The sequence below is a fragment of the Stegodyphus dumicola genome, chromosome X2 (genome assembly GCF_044657685.1).
Source record: "Stegodyphus dumicola isolate Sdum_Otavi_A_Nest chromosome X2, ASM4465768v1".
Taxonomy (NCBI): Eukaryota; Metazoa; Arthropoda; class Arachnida; order Araneae; family Eresidae; genus Stegodyphus; species Stegodyphus dumicola.
The window spans coordinates 131,919,189-131,941,153 of NC_140781.1; the positions used below are offsets into that span (position 1 = coordinate 131,919,189).

Consider the following 21,965-nt stretch of genomic DNA (forward strand, 5'->3'; position numbering starts at 1 on the left):
CGACATAATACGACGTCTTTGTAAAATCATGCGCAATAAGATTGCTACGTCATTACGACCTCATCGTCATCGTGCTAATTAGGGACCAAACTAATTTGCATTCTGGTGAGAAATACTGAATGAAGAAATTAAAGTGCAAATCCAAATCATAATATCTGGTTAGTTTAAAATAAGAACTTTACACAATACAAGATACGGCGATCAGAAATAGGTCCATTTTCTTGATTTGATTTCTTGACCAAATTTTGCTCCTGAAGAAGCAACCTATGTCTGATCACCCTTGAAACTGATATAGTTTTATTCAAAACGTAAGCCAACCTAAGGTTGATTCTGTCTTGATTAGCTAACTAGAAATATTCCATCATCTTTTACATTGAGCAGAAGACATTTTAAAGATCTTTATGCCACTCTGAAATGTATATTTCTTATCTCATATCAGTACAGGAAGCATTCAGTTATTTCGGTTTAAAATGTAAACTATGGAAATCACCATGTTTTCTTTAAAAATAACTTTTTTAAAATCATCTTAAATACTTTTAGTTTAATGCGTAGAAGCACTAAATAGTTTCATTTTACTGAAAAAGGATTTTTTCTATCATTTTAATTAAAACATAATCATGCACAACGTGAACTCAGTCATAAATTTTTAGTTATGTTTGATATTCAAAATTATATAAAACATTTAAAGTAATACATAAAAATAATGACATTTTCTTATTCCAAACGAAAGGCCATTTAAATACAAAAAATCGTACTGAAACGTTTCATTCATTGAAAATAAAAGTCAGGGTAAAATATGGGAATTTTTTATTCTTGAAAACTGTCTACTGCAAGGGCAGTCTAAGGTCAGTCTGATGAAGCTTTTATTTTCTTAATTTATTAATTAAAATATAAATTACTGGTTAAAATATTCCAGGGATAAAGAGTCGCCTCAAAATAAAATCTCACTCAGAAATATCAATATAACTTTGCTATAGATTTCTGGCACGCAAAATTTTGATAGTTGAAACTTTAGAAACACCCAACAAAAGCATGACTTTAATAAAATAAAAGACATCTGTCAGCACTTTTGTTCTTGTTATTTAAATATCTCTAAATTCTAGCTGAGTTATACTGCATTTCAAAAAGCGTAGTTTTTGTAACTAAACAGGCTCTTCTTCAAGTAAGGTTTCCAATGTCTATAGGCAGTAATATTTCTAAGTTTTCATATAATCTTACGCATGAATTCACTACTCTAATAAAGAATGTTTGCTGCTAATTTATAGCTCATTACTGTGGTTTTATTCTTAAAACAAAGTTTGCAGACACTAGCTTCTTTAAACCTGTCATTCCTTGAATTCGTTGAAATGTGTATATGATTAACTAAATTTGGAATATTTTTACCATTCCTTAGAAGTAAATAATTAAGAAAGGCTTCTAAAAGCTTTTTGCTAAATGTGAACTTAAGAAAAAAGTGCTCATACTTTCTGTATCTTCAGTTTCTACTAAAAGAATTTAGCTTTCAGCGTTCTAAAAATATAGAAATTTACTGACTCCATTATTGACTGGACTCCATTAATGAATATTTCTATTTTCATATTAGTCTCTACTTAGTCATTATTTGCATATACTGTTTATGTTCGAATGTTTTAAATGATACAAACGAAACGTTCGTAGTAGGAAAAAGCTATGGCGTGCAATCAATATAAAAAGAAAGTTGCATATATTGAATCTATAAAAGCGACTTTCCACGCGAGTAAGCTACTTAACCCAATTACTGAAAAGCGCTTGATATGATTGATGTATGTAAGTTTCAATGTCTAAAACCTTGATGTGACTATTTAGGTGAGTAAATTATGCTTCAAGGCAAAGGGTTCATTTAAAAGAAACTTTTGTCGTGATTTTTGATCAATAATATGTGTTATATTTTACTTCCATAATTCTAAATATCAAACTCCACAGAAAGAAGTTTCACTGCCCAGCTATCAAATTGATATTTTAATATACATTGTATTTATAAAGTTTCTTTGTATCACAGCTCTGTTGGTCGGATTTTATGAAAACTTCAAAGAAAAAGTCCTTACGCATATCTTTCATTTCATAAAAAAGTCTCATACTAGCATGTTGGATTTATCTCTAAATTAAAATACGTATTTGTAACTTAAAATCTGTACCAGTTTACTTAAAAACGATGGCTGCTTCTTTTAACAGAAAATTAAGGAGCTTACCAAATGTTATTCAACATTGAAGTGAGCTAGAAAAAGAATTGGCTATTTCAATGTTGTACAGCGTTGTTTGATTACTAAGAATCAATATGCGAAAACGTAGTTATAAAGTGCTTTAAGTGCATTCAGGCTCAGGCTTGGAATAGCATATCCTAATATAAAGCCTTGAGAATCCTTTTAATACCCAAACGTCAAACGTTTAGGCCTGCTAAATCGAGGCCATCTATACAATAAACTGTAATACTTGCAGTAGGAGATATATAAATCATTTAGAAATTTCCAATAGCGTACTGTAGTCACCCGATCAATAATATGAGATAGTAATACTTCATAGTAAGTGTTATCTTATCGTCAGGCATGCTTCTAAACAGTATGCAAAAAGTTTTCTGTTCGGTCCAGCATCCAACTGATAAAACTGCCAGTATGTGTTAACCATGTTTGTCTCCTTTAGACAGATGAATAACGTAATACCAAGACATCCAATTTTCAGGAGTCTAAATGTTCTGGTAGAGTACATGTACATTCCTTTTCTGTTTTCAGACAGAGGCCGAAGATGATGAGTAAAACCTGTCGACTGATATGCATTCATGCATCAATAAATATTACGACATTAATTATTGCATAAATTCGTTTATAAATAATGTTTATGATAAAGGAATTCATTCTGTAATTGGTTTTATTCGGTGACGTGTGGATGCAAATTATTGCTCATTAGTGCATATTTTGGATATCAATTCATAATAATTAAAGTAAACAGCACAGCTTTGCAGATGATAAATTTCTTTTTTCTTGTTTCTTTGCATAGTTTAAATCTGAAAATTCCACTAATTTTTAGCAAGAGAACCCTGTAATTGCTATTAGAACAAACGCATCCACTTTATTAAAGAGAGTCTAATATATACAACTTGTGAATTCTTCATTCCTAAATGAGGAGTGCATTATGAATTGTCCTTTGCGTAATACATTGCTGCAAACATATCCAAATTTGAGGCCTCGTTGATCGTGGAGGACGAAAATGCCACTTTGTAGTTTTCACTATCACTGACGTTTAGTTAAAGGTTAGTCCTTCACTAAAATTAATTAAAAATACATGAATTTCAGTCTAGTAAAGTAGCTTCCTTTACGAAAAGCTATCAACTTTAACTTCCTTTACAGCAGTCTATTTTGCAAAATCTTTGTAATTTGCCTTCAACAACGCTATGAAAATAATAACAGGAGCGTGTGGTTTACGAGTAATGAGAGAAAAATCTTGTGAAGTAGTCTAACTTCTCCTAAATAACCACATCTTTTTTTTTTTTTTTTTTTTTTTTTTTTTTTTGTGAATGCCAGCAATATACTGATAAAGTTGTGCAACAAGTATACAAAACTCCACTTGGGCTAGGCATAGGCAGCTAGGTTGTCCCTGATTTTCAGCATCAGATTTAATTCGTAGAGTAGGCATTTCCGGCTAAATGGGAAATTATAAGCTACAGAAAGCAGCCCCGACGTTTGGTTACATTTTTTCCCGAGATAACTTGCATACCGCAGATACGTAATAAACTCCATATCACATTTGCTACCGCAGGAAACTCAGTAGCTCAAAAATGAAAGGGAGTTTGTCAGAGATGGCAAATTACTACCGTTTACGTTTGTGAAAATCTGTGCCTAGGCGTTAGAATTTAATGAGGTCAAGATTCATTGAAAACTAATTTCTTAGTATTGAGAGTTTCCTGCACTCAAGCAGAAATTACGACTTGTGCGCAGTGACACAGTAAAAGCACCATTGATGCAGCCGCATAATAATCCGTATCACATTATCAAACGGAATGGTAAACACTTCATTATTCTGATAAATGGAAAAGAATCAGTTATAGGACTTGACCGTTTGAAGCCAGACTTCACTACTCAATACAACTCAATACAATCTAAAACGACTTTAGTTATTCCTAGTGACAGTTCAAAAACTCCGACCATTAGCTCACCGGAATCCTCAAGCGAAGTACCATCTTTGCCTTCGAAGAATATTACTCGTTCTGCTAGAGTAGTGCGGTTTAATTTTCTTCACGTATGTTGTGTCAATGCTTAGGGGATACTGTGACGGTTTAACAGTAATCGGGCGTTTAAGCAATTACTTTCTAATTATTTTTAACATCATTATATCATGCTCCTAAAACTGTACCTTTAACTGTATAGAAAGTGTATGTATGTAATTGCAGTTGTATCGATATATCAGTGAGTAGGCTATTTCCACTAGTGGTAGCGTGCAGAAGCATGCTTCTTGAAATTTGTTTTCATTAAATATCTTGTTATTATTATTATTTTTTTTACTTATACGTGCTCCGTCCGTAGGCAGTACACGAAAAGGGAGGGATGCCCCGTGGAGGTCTTTTTAAGGGAAACTGGCTCGTATCCACGTTACACATGGGGGAAAACCACGAAAACGCCCATGCAGCCAGACCGTTCGCCAGGATTCGAACCCCGGTCAGAACTACCAGTGTTCAGCGGCTTTTTCCGCTCGGTGGGCAAGTTGTTATGTTGTAAAGATGGTTAACGATTTCATTTTATTATTCGAATTATTCTTTATAGCCAACTAGTTCTCTTCCAGTATAATGACGTGTCTAGAGACTTAGTACACTACATAGATATACGTTAAAAGTCATACTTTATTTGTTTTCCGTTGTATAAAAATTTTACATGGAGGTTTAATGATAAAAAATTTTAATAACATTAAGTGTTGCTTAATCGACATTTCACTGAAATATATTTAAGATACTTATCATCTTGTGAGGTTTATTTAATTTACATAATAGTTATTTTATGTTTGAAATATTTACTGTTAATTCTCTCTTTCTGTTTTCTCGTCAGAATGCAAATTATCTCGTATGTATTTAAGTGAGGGTTTGAGATTGTTAAGGTAAAGCGTGTTCTGCCTTTTGAAGACCACTTTTATAGTTTTTCTATTCTAGATAAGAGTTCCTGTCTTCAGCGTTGCTTCTTGCCGATAGTTAAAATCGCGCAGATGAATTCCGAGACAAATTCACAATTATATTGCTTTGTGTAGATTTTGGCTATTAAATACAAATTTAACTTTATATTTTTAATTTCTGCTTCAAGTTCTCCTCATAAGTACTGGCGGACTTTGTAAGCACCAAGAATGCCGTTTGTACATCTTATTCAGTTTAAAATAAAAGAGTATATTACACCATTCTCAAATTTCTGTATTTTAATTTTAGACATAGCGAAAAGTCGCTTTAAGTCTAACAAATGGTTAGTCACATTTTTACATTGGTAAAAAAGTGAAACCTTATAATCTGAGTGAAAGTATTCCTTTATTCATCACTTTTATATATCCCTTTTTAATAACCACTAATTAAAATGTGTTTGAATAAATTTTATATTGAATAAATATGCATTTCATTTAAAAGTTTTGAAAAACAAGAATGTAGATTTATGTCAGTGTTTTAGGACACACAGACACAAATATTAAGTCGGAAGATTTTAGTGAATACAGTGGTTCATTAAAACGGACTACATTTATAAAAAGGCGTTGTACCAAGCCTTTGCAATAATTGCAAAAAGTACGTTACAGCAGAGAGCTGAACGTCATAATAACATAGTAGTTTCGTGTCGTTACAACATAGCATTCTAGCCTTTTGCGACGAAAGCATCATCTGTAAAGACGAGAAAAAGGCGTCATTTGCATCAATAGTGCTCTATGTAGAGACTCTAAAACAAGATCTTTGTATCAAAAGTGTTCTACGTAATGGTGTTAAGTCGACGTCTTTCAATGGTCGTAAAATGGTGAACTTTCAAAGAGCGTCCTAAGACGCCAATTTAATTTGGCGTCTTAAAGGCGATAAAATATGACGTCTTTGCAACATCATTCGCGATGTATTTGCTACGTCATTACAACAACGTTGTGCTACTTGGGCTGAGTATAGCTAAAATACCTGCGGATGAAATAGCCCTGCATTTTTCCAAATGGTACTGCAATAAACTGTCAGTGATTTTTCAACGTATGGGTGAATTCTCTCTGATGGCATTCTCTCTGATCCTCGTGTCTTACGGCAGCTTTAAATTGCATTAATAACAATGCATAAATAAATTTACATGGAAAGATTTTGCTCATTCTTAATGACGTTTTTCTCGTCCAATATTACTTTCATCGTATTCAGTTCTTCCGGCACTTTTACTGTGGCTACGTTAATTTTATAATCTTTCTCTACATTTTATACAGAATGTTGCCATAGCAATATCTAAAGCGTATTCTATCACTCATTTTCTCTTCTTCCTATACTACACAAGTGGCCAATAAAATTGCTGCACGGTGAGGATGACATGTAAGAAATGCCAGATTTGAATGAAAGATACTACATGCTAGGATATGCAAATGATTAGCAATGCAATTCATGTGCACAAAGCAGGTATGAATTGGACCACCTACATGATGCGTAAATGTACTATACAGCAAGTTACTCATTTGAAAATTGCATATGAGCATTGGTTGTTTGTGTAAAGGAAGTGTTACGAGTCGTGTAAAAACGAGAAACTTCTATCTGTACCTGTCGGAATTCAACCGTGATAGTATCGTAGCCTATCGGGAAAGCGTATATCATTTTCTGACATTGCTGCTCGTATTGATTGTCAGGCTCGTATCGACTGCTTATATGGCTGCCAGGCGAATGTACAATCGAAGGCTCCAGCAGGGTCATACGAACGTCACACAATATCTCTACGGCCCCAAGACACTAGCACCTGAGAGGGACGACTTGTTCCCCTCTTCTCCTTGTGGGATTTTGCAGAGACAGACATGCCTTACAATGGGTGACACGAACGATAATACCGAGCACTAGGAATAGGACTATGTTGTCTTTTCAAAAGAATTCCGGTTTTGCGTATAGCATCCAAGACGTATCCGCGCGTGGATTGATTTATTCTTGTGTGGAGGCACCAAGGAGAACGAATGTTACGAGCTTGCATTCGTCATCGTTATACGGGCCCAGAACCTGGCGTGCTGATATGGGTTGCCACTAGGCACACGTTTAGGTCATCCCTTGTTTGCATGGTAAGTAATGTATACAGCCGCTATTAAAATTCTGACAGGTTGAGATCCGTGGCTGAGCTCAATTTTCGAGACCCACGCAGCGCTATCTTTAAGAAGATAGTGCACGATTGCATTAGGATTTAAGTAAGGGCTTCTAGGTAGTTAATTCATGACACAGAAGCTCATACAACCAGACAGTAGCCAATCGGAACGTAGGAGAGGTGCAGTTATCTTGCTGGAATACTCCATTTCCGTGTGAATGACAGGGCAACATAAATGGATTTAGATGATCATCCAACAACTCTACGTACTTGAATCATACTGAGAAAGGTTGGCGTAAATACCAAAGTTTCCACACACTGCCGAGTTATAATAGTCTAGACCACGATTCAGTCGCCATGACCTTGCACAGTTCCAGCCTGGCATGCAGGATCCATGGCTTCATGAGCTTAACGCCATATTCTTAGCCGGTGTTAAGTAGTCGGAACTGAGACTCGTCACTCCATAATACTCGTTTCCAGTCCTCTAGAGTCCATTCCATGTGTTCTCTTGGCAAGGCAAGATGTGCAGCTTGATGGCATGAATTGAGCAATAGTACTCTTGTGGGTCTAGGGCTTCCGAAACCTATAAGCCCATATGGTGAAGCGAGTGTTGCATGATCCGTTTACTGACTATACGACTGGCGCCCTGATTCAGCTGGGTGGTAATTTCAGCTAATGTTTGTCTTATCTGGCTATGTACAATACGGCTCAGCCATCTCATACCACGCTTTTCAAGGCTAATCGTCTCCTTTGCAATTTGCTCGATCGTTAATTCCCCCCCCCCAGCATCCGCGTATTCTCGGTATACTCTTGAAACTGTCAACCTTGAAAGTCCTAGCCTCTTGAAGATTTCGGAAATGTTATTCTATGCGTCGAGCGCCTACTATCTGCCCGTGATCTACGATGTCTAAATCAGATGTTTTAATCATACTGGAATTGAAACGACTGATTAACAAAAAACCAAAGTACTAGCTATATATGCAGTTACCACAGTTCCCTCACGTGAGCATAAATGCAACCCAGCGCTACAAAATCTGAATAGTCATGTTTATCCCTAATTCAGTAGCACTTCAGCGTAGATGGCTTTGTTCAAACCTGTTATGTGAGCATGGTCTGGAATGCTAATTATTTCCATATCCTAGCATGTAGTACTTTACATCATACTAATACTTTATATAAATCATTGTATGATAATTAGAATGGTGCAAGTTACTGTTTCACATGGTCAATAAGATGAATTTGTTATCATGCGTAAGAATACTAAAAAATTAAATTGAAAAATTAAATTTTGAAAAGAAAATCGAATAATTTAGCATTAGAAATTAAGATAGGAACTTTTGAATAATAGGAATAATGTAAAATTCAAAATTAAGTAATCTGTATATGGACCTATTACCGCAATTACTAGTCTTAAATCACATAACTCAGAACACAGGTAAATTAATCAGGCTAAATGTTTTGCAAGTTGTACTACTATGCGTGCTAAACTTATGAGAACATAGCTTTTAAAATCAACAAACCGTATTTTGTCAAAAATTGCAATTAGATTCTATGTCAAATTATCTAAAAATTTAATATGTCACATAATATAATAAAGTAACAAGTAATGAAAATTTCAAAGAAAAAAGATATTTAATCAACGACTTATGTTCATCGCTTCGTAAAAAATTCCTAAATTTTATAGTATTAATACATCTGTGATAAAAATTGGTCACTGTGAATAAAATGTATTCCTCCACTTTCACGAATTATGCGCAAGTAATTACGGAATGATACCAGAGTTGTTGCATACTATTAAGTAACGAATGCTGCAATCAGTTATCAGACCCAACATCATTAGGAACAAATATCTATAAATTATTCTGAAAAATATGTTGTTCATTTAATAAAGTTTCGTATCCTTTCCTCGAAAACACTCTATTCACGTAAATGAGCGTAGCGTGAGTATTAGTAATTCATTTTTCCAAGTCTTGACTCTGTGTACCCATTCGATCTTAAATCATAGTGCACAGCACAACGAAGTGTCAAATAATTCTTGTAGGGTCGGTCTCAGCTTAACTGTTTGAAGGAAAATGAATATGTATGCACGAAACGTTTTGAATCTGATCGAAAACTGCTTTGAAATGAATATCTTGCTTGGCATTGTAAGGCACGGTTTCGCTCTGCAAATATGTGCAGCAAATTAGTTCAGAATTATGAAAACTATAATCTTTTTTAAAAAAATTAGTACAATAAACCCTTGTCGAGCACGCGGGTTACGTCGTTAACACATTACGCGTACGGCAAAAATCGAATTCCGGAAAGTTAACTCTCTATGGATGCCACGAGTTAAACAAAGTTGAGATTAAGAAAGTGCGTATAATTTATACAAACCTAAATATTATTACAATTAATAGAGGAAAGTGAAACAAATGTTAATTGAAAGGATTTCTGTTACTGGGTATAAGTTGGTACATGGTACAAATATGTTTTTCTAAATAGTTGGTACTTTATATTTGGACATTGTCTGACGCAACTCATTAAATAAGGTTGAACAATCATTTCTTTATCAATCAGTCTCTTATACAAACGCCTACAGATATTAACTTTTGCCACAACAAAAGATTCTTTTGGAATTTCCTTACATTTAAGAAATAATGTTACTAATCGTTGTCATAGTAAATACAGTCCCATTTTTCAAAGGAGCTCATAAATAATTTTACGAAATCTATATATATGTAAATAATTTTAGTGAAATTATATGTAAAATTGTAGTATCTCATGTATAACATAACATGACATGCCTCAAAAAATGTGAAGCTTAACCGAAAAAATAATGTTACAGGAGCAAGTCCATTTAACATTGAAGTAAATTATTACCTCCTCAAATTGGCGAGATAATGCCAGACTGGGGATGGTTCTCGTCAAATTGGCGAGATAATGCCAGACTGGTGATGGTTTTGGCGACTAATTTTTGTCTCCAAATCTGGCAAGTAATCGATCATTTGGTGATACTTTAGTCCGATCCGTGTATAACTGCAATTGGTCTTATCACTATATGTAAACTGTATCCGGCCTTATATATATCTGTAACTGTATATGCCTTCTAGCAATTTCAAAAAAAATCAAAGGTACTGGAAATTTCTCGGCGGCCGGAGGAAAGCCATATAAGACCGAAGAGACTAGAGTTCGTTCGAAATATTGAGTTGAGTTCAGAGTTGAGTTCGAAATATTGAGAGGTCGCAGTGCGAGCTTCGCTGTTCAGATGCTTTTTGCATTACCTTATGTTTAACATTTTTAGCAGTTTAATGCGGTTATAGCTATTTGTGCTCTGTCGTACTGAGAAGAGCTGTAAGAGTACTTTGTAAAAGTTCCAGAAAAGTGTTTCTTTTGGGGAATAAATTTTATCAAGCAATCATCGATTCTGCGTGAATTCCGTTCATTAAGATTGTACAACTAAGATAGCTGGTTATATCTTTTGCTGCATTCCAAGAAGAGATGAAAAGGATTGCCAGGTCCGTTAAACAAGAGATGAATGTGGGCGACGAAAAGATGGAAATGGGCTGAGAAAGAATAGAAGGGGCCGTCAACTCAGTTGAAGAAAAGACTGAAATAGGTCAAGAGGAAATGAAAATAGAAATTGCTACTATAATCGGAAACAAATTTGAGGCTCTAGAAGGCAGATTAGACACGGTTGAAAATAAAATGGGAGAAATTGAAGAAAGAGTTTGTTCTGCCGAACAAAAACCAGAGAAGGAGTTCGTGCTATTGAACAATAAATCGGTTTTGATGCTATTGAACAACAAAAGAGTTTCTGTTGTTCTCGCTATGAAAGTTGATAGTTTGAGGAAATCCACAGTTACAGCTGGATATATTTCTGACGCGTTAGAAGTCAACCTTTGTATTCCTGTCACCCTTTAAAGCTACCCACGTGTAATGGAAGGACATCCTGTCAAGTGTACAAGACTCCGTTCTGTATAGTGGCGGACGCAAATGCATGAGATTCCCAAGCTGAGGCCTCCATTTCGCCGCTATGGCCGCAACAATGGACTTTTCATCATGGGGCAAATAAGTGGAGAACTTTGCATTATGATCATCGACAGAAGAGCCAATGTTACCCTCACCCGAAAGATCTAGCTCAGTGATTCGAAGGTAAACTTTTCTGGACGCCTTCCAGACTGTTTTCGGTGACAAAACCGGCATCAACAGAAAGTTAACCCTTTAACGGTTTAGTTCCAGTTTATCTCGCTATTTATGCAGGCTCATTAGCGGAACGTTAAAAAGAAAACTGTTGTTTTAAATATACCCTTGAATACAAGGCCTGCTCTTTTTTTTACCAAAATGAAAAATTACGTCAAGAACGACTAGCCCGGGATTTTATCTTGCTTTCTCCCTCAAAAGCCTAAAGGGACAAGCGTCTCGCAACCCTGACGACAATAGGTAATGACCCTCAATAGCGCGCGAAGAGCTCTTCTTGATGTGTCACCATAAAGGCCTTATACTAATTGTAACGAAACAAGAAATTTGTTACCAGTTAGAAAAGGAATGTATACAGAAGGGGAATTCAAAATTTCTGTTTGAAGCTTATAAGGTAAGTTTTCCCTCCTTCCGGCATGCTTTCGTTATGTAACGGTAGCACACTCGGTGCGTATTCGAGAGGTCCAGGTTCGAGTCCCAGGGAGGGGGTACTGCACATTTTTCATGTCTCTATCATAAAAAACTTAATAACTTTACAAATGGCTCCCAATGTAAAAGGTGGGGGACAATAATTCGTCATCACCAGGATTTGGGAATTGAATCCGCTAATCCTCAGTCACACTTTAAAAGGGGGAGTATATAAGGTATTTTCTCCCTCCTTCCAGCATACTTTCGTAGAGTAACGGTAACACACTCGACGCGTATTCGAGAGGTATAGGTTCAAGTCCTGGTGAGGGCACTACACATTTTTCACCTCTCCTGCTTGAGAATCCTTATGACTCTACAGGGTAATTCATATTTCTCCACTTTTCTTTTCAAGTTTTTAAAGAAATAATCTTCCAAAGAACCGTTCAGCTCTGTAACCGAGGAATTTCCATCTGGAAAAATGAAACCGAACTCTGAAATTTCTGAAAGTATTTAAAGATATTATTTGCGATTTTTTTTCACTTATGTGTACCAAGAAATAAACATGATGAATCCCTTGAGTCCTAACTTTTTAATTTTAAGCGGATAGGAAAATTAAATCGGGAATTCTTCCGATTTATCTCTTGAATTTAAAAATAAATACTTCATTCATATAGAAGGAAATTTTTTGTTGTAATCACTCGACGTTTGAGAAAGAATATAAAACTTACAATAGAGATCGATTTTATTTCTTTCGGATACGTATTTCATGCTGTGAAAAACACATTTAACAGAAAAAGGATTTTAATTGTAAAGACTTGTTATTATACATTAATCTTTTCCCTGATATTTTGCTATAATTTCGAGAAAGCATTTTAATTCTGAAACAAGTCATTGTGGCTTGAAAGAACTGCAATGGAAAGCCGAAGTACCTCAAAAAGAAACTGAAAACTTTTGATATCAACAGGATGTTTATATAAGATATAAACCGATCATTATAAATTTAAGGAGGAGAACTGTATAAGTTCCTAACAATGACGGTCAGTGGCAAGCAGATTTATTACTTTTAAGCCATTAAGCAAATATAACGGAGAAACAAATTATTTATCAGCCGCAACTAAATACTACAGAAATCAAATGTGCCATAGGCGAAAGATTTAATAAGACTTTAAAGGAAAAGATCAGATAATATTTAGATGTAAATTGATTTAAAAAAAATGTATAGATGTGACAGATAGTTTTAGTGGTATAGTACAGTATATGCATTTGCTCTTTGTAAAAGTACATGGGCATGTATTTATATTCCTCCCGTTTTATTCATAAATGAGCAAAACAGCTATTATTTATCAAAGTAGAAAAACTTCGCTTGGGGATATTTTTACATGTATCACAATGAAACACTGAAACGTTACGAAAAAAAATGACCTTATCAAAGACATAATGTAATTTACGTAACTGAAAATTGAGTGCATGAAATCTAATTTTCTTCCTGATAGAGCCTACATCAATAATTTAATCGAATGCGTGATAAATAACATAATATACGTAACAGTATCCCTGAATTCTAATTCTGTGAATATTTTTATTCTGTTTGATACCTTTTATATTCCTCCGATACATTTCTTAATTTAATTTCTTGAACAGGAAACAGCTTCGAGTATTCTAATACTCGAAACAGATAATCTCATGTTGATGAATAGGTACCAGAAAAGGTCGAAAATAAGATTGACGAGGAATATTAGCGAGAAAAGTCTGAAGTACTGGAAACCAATATTCCTTCTAATTTCAAAGCTTTTATTGATCTTTTTGAGTATGAATACAAGTAAAATAAGTGTGTCAGAAATGCTTTCTCGAATAAGAGATACGGGTAGAATGAAAAAAACGTTCCGCTTTTACAAGCGATATTTTGTTTTGAAAGGAAGACTTTGAAAAAAAATTGGATTCATTGTGTTTTCAAATAGAATGAAGATTTTTGTATTTGCTTAAATTCAAATGATAATTAACGACAATCTGGGTATACTGCAACGACAGTAGGAGTAGAAATAACTTGTTAACATAAGAAACCTTTATCTAAACTGATGCTTTATTTTTAGTTACGAACAAATGCACACATTACTCTCTTTAATTTGTGTAAAGTGACAGTATGAGTGGAATGTTCAACGTTAATCTGAGTATAACATTTATTTGTGCATAGCGTTCAATGAAACTCTCATTAGGGAAAAAAAACTCTAAACATCAGAAAACTTCATATAAGCTGATATTTTATTTTTAATAATGAATAAATGCAAACATTTCGCTCTTCAGTTTATATATAGCTCCTGAATATAGTCAGCAACGTTAAAATGTAATAACTCGGTCAGTTTTTCTCGTTGGGGAAACAAATCCTTTGTATTTACTGGACTTTGATAGTGACCATAAAATTTTCCTGAATATTAGCATAGGGACAGAGATCAGACCTCCTAAAAGTGAGATTTCTTAATTTTTACATTTTTTTTTAAAATTTGAAAGTATGTTAAAACACAAATATTTGCATTTTTTAAAAGAATTTTTGTTACTGAAAATATATGTCTAAAAATAAATGCCGGATAATTACTTTTATGGACACTGTGTACATAGCTCCCGTGTGTTTTGCAATGATCAACTCAACTTATATATGTGGGTTCTTTAGTTTCGAAATCACAATTCATGTTCAAACAAAACAGATTTAATAAAATATTAATACATCTATAATATAGTTCATCTATTAATACAACATCTATATCATCTTACATCTATAAATACAACATCTATATCATCTTACATCTCCTCTCATAAAACAAAGTGGCGAGAGTTCTATCAATTTCACTCGTGCAGTCAACAGCTAAAATTTAGACAGCGCGTGAGGAAAAATATTAAGCTATGGATTTAAAATCCCACATTCGGCCTTCCTGCTATGCGTCGACCTCGACGACATTATTCTACTCTTGATATCATCAATCACTGGTCATCTTACATCATCGTTGTCTTCAGTAAAAGAACCATCACCATGAATAAGCCGAAACCTGGAAAGAAATACGAAGGGAGAGGGAAAGATTGTGTGTGCTAAGGACTGTATTGAAAGGAAGCATCTTAATTGTCCTTCATCTTTGCAACTATAACATCGTCAACAGTCCCCTCTATTTTTCAGAAATTTCATCTAAATCGAAAGGTATCTTCAATCTTTAACATTTTTGGAAAAGTTTATTTCATCTTAAAAATAACATTAACTGAAATAAAAGTCATTATTAGATGAAAAATCACAGTTCGATTATCAGTTGTATCGCTTCAGGTTTAAATGTCATAATCAGTATTATTTTATACATCTTCTTCTGCTTGGGTCCATTGTTTTATGTATTCAGCACATGTAGTTGTTTCTGTGAGTACTTCACGATCTCCTTCTTTTACAACATCCGCAAGTGTCATTATTCTTTACTTTGATAATCTTACACGGGCTTAAATACTTTGATTTTAACTTAAGGTTTGGTTCAAATTGAGTTGTTTTGATTGCTACTAAATCATTACTTTCAAAACATTTTGAAGAACATCCTCGAAAGTTATATGTATTATATGTTTTCTTTCTGTACCTTAAATATTTGTTTCTTCACATTTTCGGAGTGCTTCTTGGTAAGTTTGAAAACTTTTTTGAATTTCTGCGCCAATTATTTCTTTAATGCTTTCTTTTTCAGCAGCATAATCAGTATCTGCTTGAAAATTAGAAGCATTCTGTTTGCTTACTCCAGATATAAAATTAACAGCTGATATTGCTTTAGGAAATCTTCTTTTTGGGACAGAAAGTTCTTCAAGGGAAGATTTACGCCTTTTATATAACCTTGTCTTAGGTTTAGTTGATTTGTAAATTGAAGTCACACTACATGGTGTTGGAACAGCAGCAGCATCCCACAGGTCTCCATAATGTTCCCAATCATTAGCATTAAGAATTTCTCGTAGCTGATGAAATTTTTCATCAGTCATACACATATTTCTTTCCAGTTCTGCTTGTTTGTCAGATAATCTCTTCTTCATCATTTTTCTCATGCGATCTTCTTCTAAAGCTAGCATTTCTTGCATTTTCAATTTAACATGTTGAACTTCTTTTTCTTTCTCAGACAGGATTTTATTTTTGGGTTTTATCTGAAATTTTGTAGCTTCTGCATCTGATAGTTGTTTCTGTAATATTTCTACAGTCTGTTCTGATACGGAAACTTTTCTTTCCAAAGATCTAACTTGTTGTTCAGGAGCATCCAAATCCATTTGCAAAATAGATTTTTCCTGCTTTAGCTGTTCTTTACCGATAATTGATAAACCTCTAAGTCTTAAAGAAATAGATTGGTCATCTTTTAAAATAACATGCGTTTCGGTATTAGTAGATTTGCTTTTGACTTGTGTTCCCTTAACCTTTTCAAACATACCAGGATCCAGTTCTTTAGCTGGAAATTTAACTTGCTTGCTCTTTCTTACTGTTGATATTCCTGTTTCACCAGAATTATCTTCAACCAGTTTCTTAAATTCTGAATTCTTTTTTTTCCTAGAACTCTTTGGTTCTGAAGTGGGGTTTTTGGAATCATTAATTTTTTCATTACTCTCTTTGATTTTCTGATTTCTGAACCTTCTTAGGTGGAATTTTTCTTCTTCCTTTAGGAATGGAATTCTTCCTTTCCTCTACATTTTGCAATTTTCCTTTTCCATGTTTAACAGCATTTTTTTCTTCCCGAGACTCCTCTTCCTTTAATTCGTCTTCAACTACATCTGTTTCTTCTATAGGGTTTTCAGTTTTATTAGGAATATGATTTTCAATTAAGTGTTTTACATTGGACTTACATGCTTTATTAATATCCGAACAATTATCTAACGCATCTTCTTGATCTGTATTTACATACATTAAATTCGACTCAGTTTCATCTTCTACTGCTTTCATAGATATCCCGCTCTTGTTTATAATAATTTCCATTTGCGAAAGCAATTCATTTCCAATAACAGTATTTTCTTTCATATCAATGAGAGCTTTTACTTCTACATTATCTATCGATACAATTTTATGCATATCATTTAACTGCTTCTTTACAAATATATGATTCACTCTGGCCAGATATTTTATATTCGTCTTATTTTTTATACATTCTGCGGCTACGTGTCCAAATAAATCTGCGTATAACATTTATTTGTGCATAGCGTTCAATGGATTTAAAATGGTTCAATGGATTTAAAATTTCTATGGATTTAAAATCCGACACATATATAAAGAAAAGTTTAGTAATTTTAAGTTAAACTAATAAATTGTTGAAGTCGCGCAGTATGCAGCGAATTTAATTAAATAATCAAGAGATAATAATTAAATCACAAACTAAATCAAGACGAGGGTCACCGTCTAATCGGAAGTATACATATCAAAATTGAAACAAAAACAGTTCTATTAAAATGAAACAAAAAGCACATAGTGAAATATAATTAACACAACATAATAAAATTAATATAAAAGTGTTGTTTAAAATTTGTTGGTCCTTTTATATATCTGAGTCCACCAGCGGCCGAGCGGTAAAGTCGCTGAACACTGGTGGTTCGAATCCCGAGAACGGGCTGGCTGCATGGGTTTTTTCGTGATTTTCCCCATGTGTAACGTGTGTACGAGCCAGTTTCCCTTAGAAAGTCCTCCACGAAGGCATCCTTTCCCTTAGGCAGATAGCCCTCGAGGCTTTGCCGTAATTAAATAACCTAACCTAACCTAACCTTTTATATATCTAGTGCCCATCGCCCAACTCACTGATTAATAAAATCAGCCGTTTACTACATTCATATTTTCAGTACCTATACAAACACATCCTAATCGATAGAAAAACCGCCGTTTATAAAACGCAGAAATTTTTCTGCTCCTTGTTCCTTGTGCCTGTCAGGAACTGCCTTACTATTTTAGAAATTATGCTTCACTGTTTCAGAAACACTGTTTTGAAAATTGGCCTTATCTAAAGCACGGTTTCTTAAACTGTGCTTCGCGACCACAATTGGGGTCGTGGGACTTGCAGTAGGGGGTCGTCAAAATTTAGCAATTTTTTATATTTTTTTAACTTATAATAATTTTATAGTTACCAAATATCTTTACATTATGTATCTGCAAATAGATAAGGATAAGACAATACAGACAAAGAAAAAACGAAAACGTTTCCACGCATTTTTATTTTATTTTATTTATTTATTTATTTATTTATTTTTTTTTTTATAAATGAAACTTTTATTGTACTTTAAAAATTAAAGTCAATGACCTAAAACTGCAAGAGTAAATTACAGTACAAGTGAAGAACCTGACAGTTTCACTCACGCGTGTGTCGGGTTTCGCAATGCTTATGGGGCCCCACAAAATTTTCGTAAATATTAGGGGGGGGGCCCGCACCAAAACGTTTAAGAAACCTTGATTTAAAAGATGCCTCAGAGGAACTTCAAGTTATAGTTAATGATTTAGACATTAGTGAGAAATTTAGAATATGTGTCAATTGCTTATAATATTCAGACAATATAGAAAAATGATAGTAAAGTATAAAAATTTGACTATGATATTTTAGAATGTGTTACAAGAACTGCAAGAACTGACAGTGAAAGTGATGCTGAAGAAATTAATGATGTGCTACTGAGCTAAAAAGTGCTGATTAAAAGATTTACATCCAGTTTTACGAACTTGAGACTACAAATGAAAAACTGTTGATAAATAATACGAAAAAAAGGTCAACATTTATTCAGGTATGTAATTTGAAATATATTTTTATAAAACTTTTTAAAAATAAACTTGAAAATTACATATATAATTTAATTTTAGGATTAATTTTTAATTTTAATTTTAGAAATTATAATTTTTGGATTAGTAATTTTCTTATAATCTTTCTAGGTCATTTTAAAATTGGTATCACAATTTTCAATAAACATATCGTCGACTATTAAACTCAGCCGTTTAGTAAACTCAAATATGCTTGAAATGGAAGTGATTTTGATAAACGGCAGGTGCTGTATAAAGACACAGAGGGCATTCAGTTATGATATCGAGGTACCGCAAGTAATACCGAGTATTACTGTAGGAAATTGCTACGACTCTTTGTACGCTGGCCTGTTGGTAGCCGAGCAGTAGAACTGCCACCTACTAATAGCTGTAATTTTTTTTAAATCTTAATAGGCTTTAGTAAAGTTTTGAAGAACTCTTTGTTCTGTAAGACTTTCTTTAGATAAGTTAGAAAGCAGTCGGCTACAAGTCAGAGACTTTTCTTAATAAATACTTCAATGAAGAGTTTTATATATATTTAATATATAACTACTTTGTTGATGTGTGTGGGTTATAAATAATCAACAACAGTAATGTTCTGTCATGTAGATGATTAATGGTCCACATAAGTTATGCAAAGGGTAAGGCTTTAAGTACTCGTCTTTCATCATTGCCTGAAAATGAAGAACAATATTTGCATTTATTAAAGCAGAAAATTTTATGTGCCCTTGCTGGATTCGAATCACTGTTCTTTCACTTATTAGGTGGACGTTTTAGACTCTTACTTTATGACAGCATGCACGGAAGAATACTTAAATTACTTACAAATGACCCAGGAGTTTACTACAAATATACTGCTTATTGACAATTAAAATGATCTATAAATATGACATTCTACTTAGTATAAATGTGACCTTTCATTATATCATGTGATAACAGCAGAAGATTATTCACTTGTTAAAATGTAAGCAGATTGGTTTTTATCATATCACTTGAATGTCTTGATTGTTTCCAAACGTAGTTATCTTTCCGTGGGAGATAAACATTTAGATAAGAAATACTGTTAAATACATCTAATCCTTAATATATTCATAGGTCGGAACAAGGAGAAATATTTCTCTTTCTGACACTCTAAAATGTTATCTATTTCGTGTAGTTCAAGAATGTACAGATATACATAAGAAAGTTACGGTACTAACTTTTTAATCAGATCTAACGGAACAGAAGGAATTTTAAGAGTCATAACGAAATAACTTTTGGGGTAGTCATGTAGAAAAGAAAAAAAATGGAAATAAGTTTAAGAGCTTCAGAATGATAACTGTGAAAAATGTTAAGGAAATCTAAAAGCAATCAACTTAATTATTAATCAATGAAGCACTTTGTTGTACCAGTATACAGTAAGAAGGAGATAATTATTAGCAGTAATCTTTTTGAATTTTTAGCGACAGACTGATTTAAACCACATTTAATAATGCACTAACATTTCAGTTCCGTTGATTTATGAGATACACTGGGAACTTTCAACTCACAGATACTCTACTGATTTTTAAAAGGTAGTACAATGTTAGAGACAAGCATCATCAAATACTGGAAACACTGTACCTGGAGACTCAGTCCAGACAGCAATGAAGAAAACTTATATTTAAACGGATTTTCCTATTCAATTCATAACCACCACCGATTAAGATATCAATCATGCGTTACCCATAAATAAGTGTTGTCCTGTATCATTAAGATTGAATACGCACCTACTCACACAAGGTTAGATAGAAGTAACACCTTTTTTACATGATCTGGTAATCTAAACGAAAACTTTCATTATGGGATCAGAATTATAGATGTTTTAGAGAAAATCATAAACGGATTATAACGAAATCTGTCATATAAAATTTTTGGGTGACACGTTCAAAATGCTCTCCCGAATAAGACTACACTAATAAAAAAATTATTACTTCCTCCGAAACCTCTGTAAAATTAAATGCGATGCGAATTAGTGCATGTCAGACAAATGAGAAGTAGTATGGGAGAAAAACTAAGCTGCACATTTGGTTATTCCGTCTTCCGAAAGGTGACCAGTAGTATCCGAGTAGATACGCTAGCTCAGTGGTTTCAAATTGGCTACCTAAGAGCCAAAAGTCATCCTCGAAACAATTTCATGCTGCCTGCGATTGCAATTTAATTACATATTTGATTCAAATACGGTGTTGCAAAGATTTGAAAATTGTAATTATTTAAAGTCCGAGTTTACCAAAAAAAATCTATAAATTGAGCGAATTAATTTGCAATGTGACATAAAATTTATTCAAAGATTTGAAGATTCAGGTTTAATTAACGTCGTAATTGTAAAAAAAGTATTATTCGTAGTCCTAAAAAATTAAGTATGCTCAGTTATGAAATTTGGAATTAAGAATAATAATAGCTTTGTTTGCGAATACATTTATATTTGAACAGCTTTTTTTTTTGACAGTTCAAAATAAGACCCAAAATAAGAAAAAAAAATCGAATGACGAATCAGCATTTACAGCATGTGCAAAAATTAAGGACGAGACTTTTTTTTAATATAACTTTGTACAAAAGCTTTCCAAATCAACACATTTAATACCGTAAGATCCCCAATACGTAAGGACACGAGTAATGTAAGCAACACTTACTAAAAGAGAAATCAGAGAGATAAAAAGAAGTTTTATTGAAAAAGTAGCATGGAGCGCAATGCGACTGAAGGCCGAAACATCCCTGTGATGGGTGTCCAGCAAGAAACATCCGGTCTTTAATAGGGGATATGATCTTCCCTGACTGCTAGGCAGGTTTCACAGCGTCTGCCCATGCTGAGAATGAGGGTGTCAATGAGTTGTTGAGGCATTGCTGCCCATTCGTCTTGCAGCGCCAATCGAAGCTCCGGAATCGTTACTGGTGGTAAGATACGAGCTGCCAAGCGTCTGCCAAGAAAATCCCATACATGCTCGATGGGATTGAGATCCGGAGATCGTGCCGGCCAATCCATACGTTCAATATCCTCACTCTCTAAGAGCTGTTCGGCAGCTACTGTGCGATGACATGGTGCATTGTCGTCCATGAAAAGTAACTGCGGACCCATAGCGCCTCTAAAAAGACGCACATATGGAAGAAGAATCTCGTTACAATAACGGGTCCCGTTGACTGAACCTGCGTCGAAGATGTGAAGGTCTGTACGACTACCAAGCATGATGCCTCCCCAAACGAGAACAACGCCACCTCCATACCTGTCCCTTTCAATGATGTTCGAGGGATGATTGCGGCTTCCCCGCTCTCTCCAGATGAGTATGCGATGAGAATCGCTACTCAGACTGAATCTGCTCTCATCTGTAAAGAGTACTCGTCCC

General features: G+C 34.1%; 1 protein-coding gene and 1 long non-coding RNA gene across 4 annotated transcripts in view; one reads left to right on the top strand and one right to left on the bottom strand.

The window, feature by feature from the left end:
• LOC118194853 (glutamate-gated chloride channel-like) overlaps positions 1-21,965 on the bottom strand; it is a 188,502-nt gene that overhangs the window by 72,741 nt on the left and 93,796 nt on the right. The gene's annotated exons all lie outside the window — the stretch shown is intronic.
• Positions 17,918-21,965, top strand: part of LOC118194856 (uncharacterized) — a 48,380-nt gene continuing 44,332 nt past the window's right edge. The window contains exon 1 of the long non-coding RNA XR_015039260.1: positions 17,918-18,593. This is a non-coding gene — a long non-coding RNA (uncharacterized LOC118194856). The remainder of the gene's footprint in view (positions 18,594-21,965) is intronic.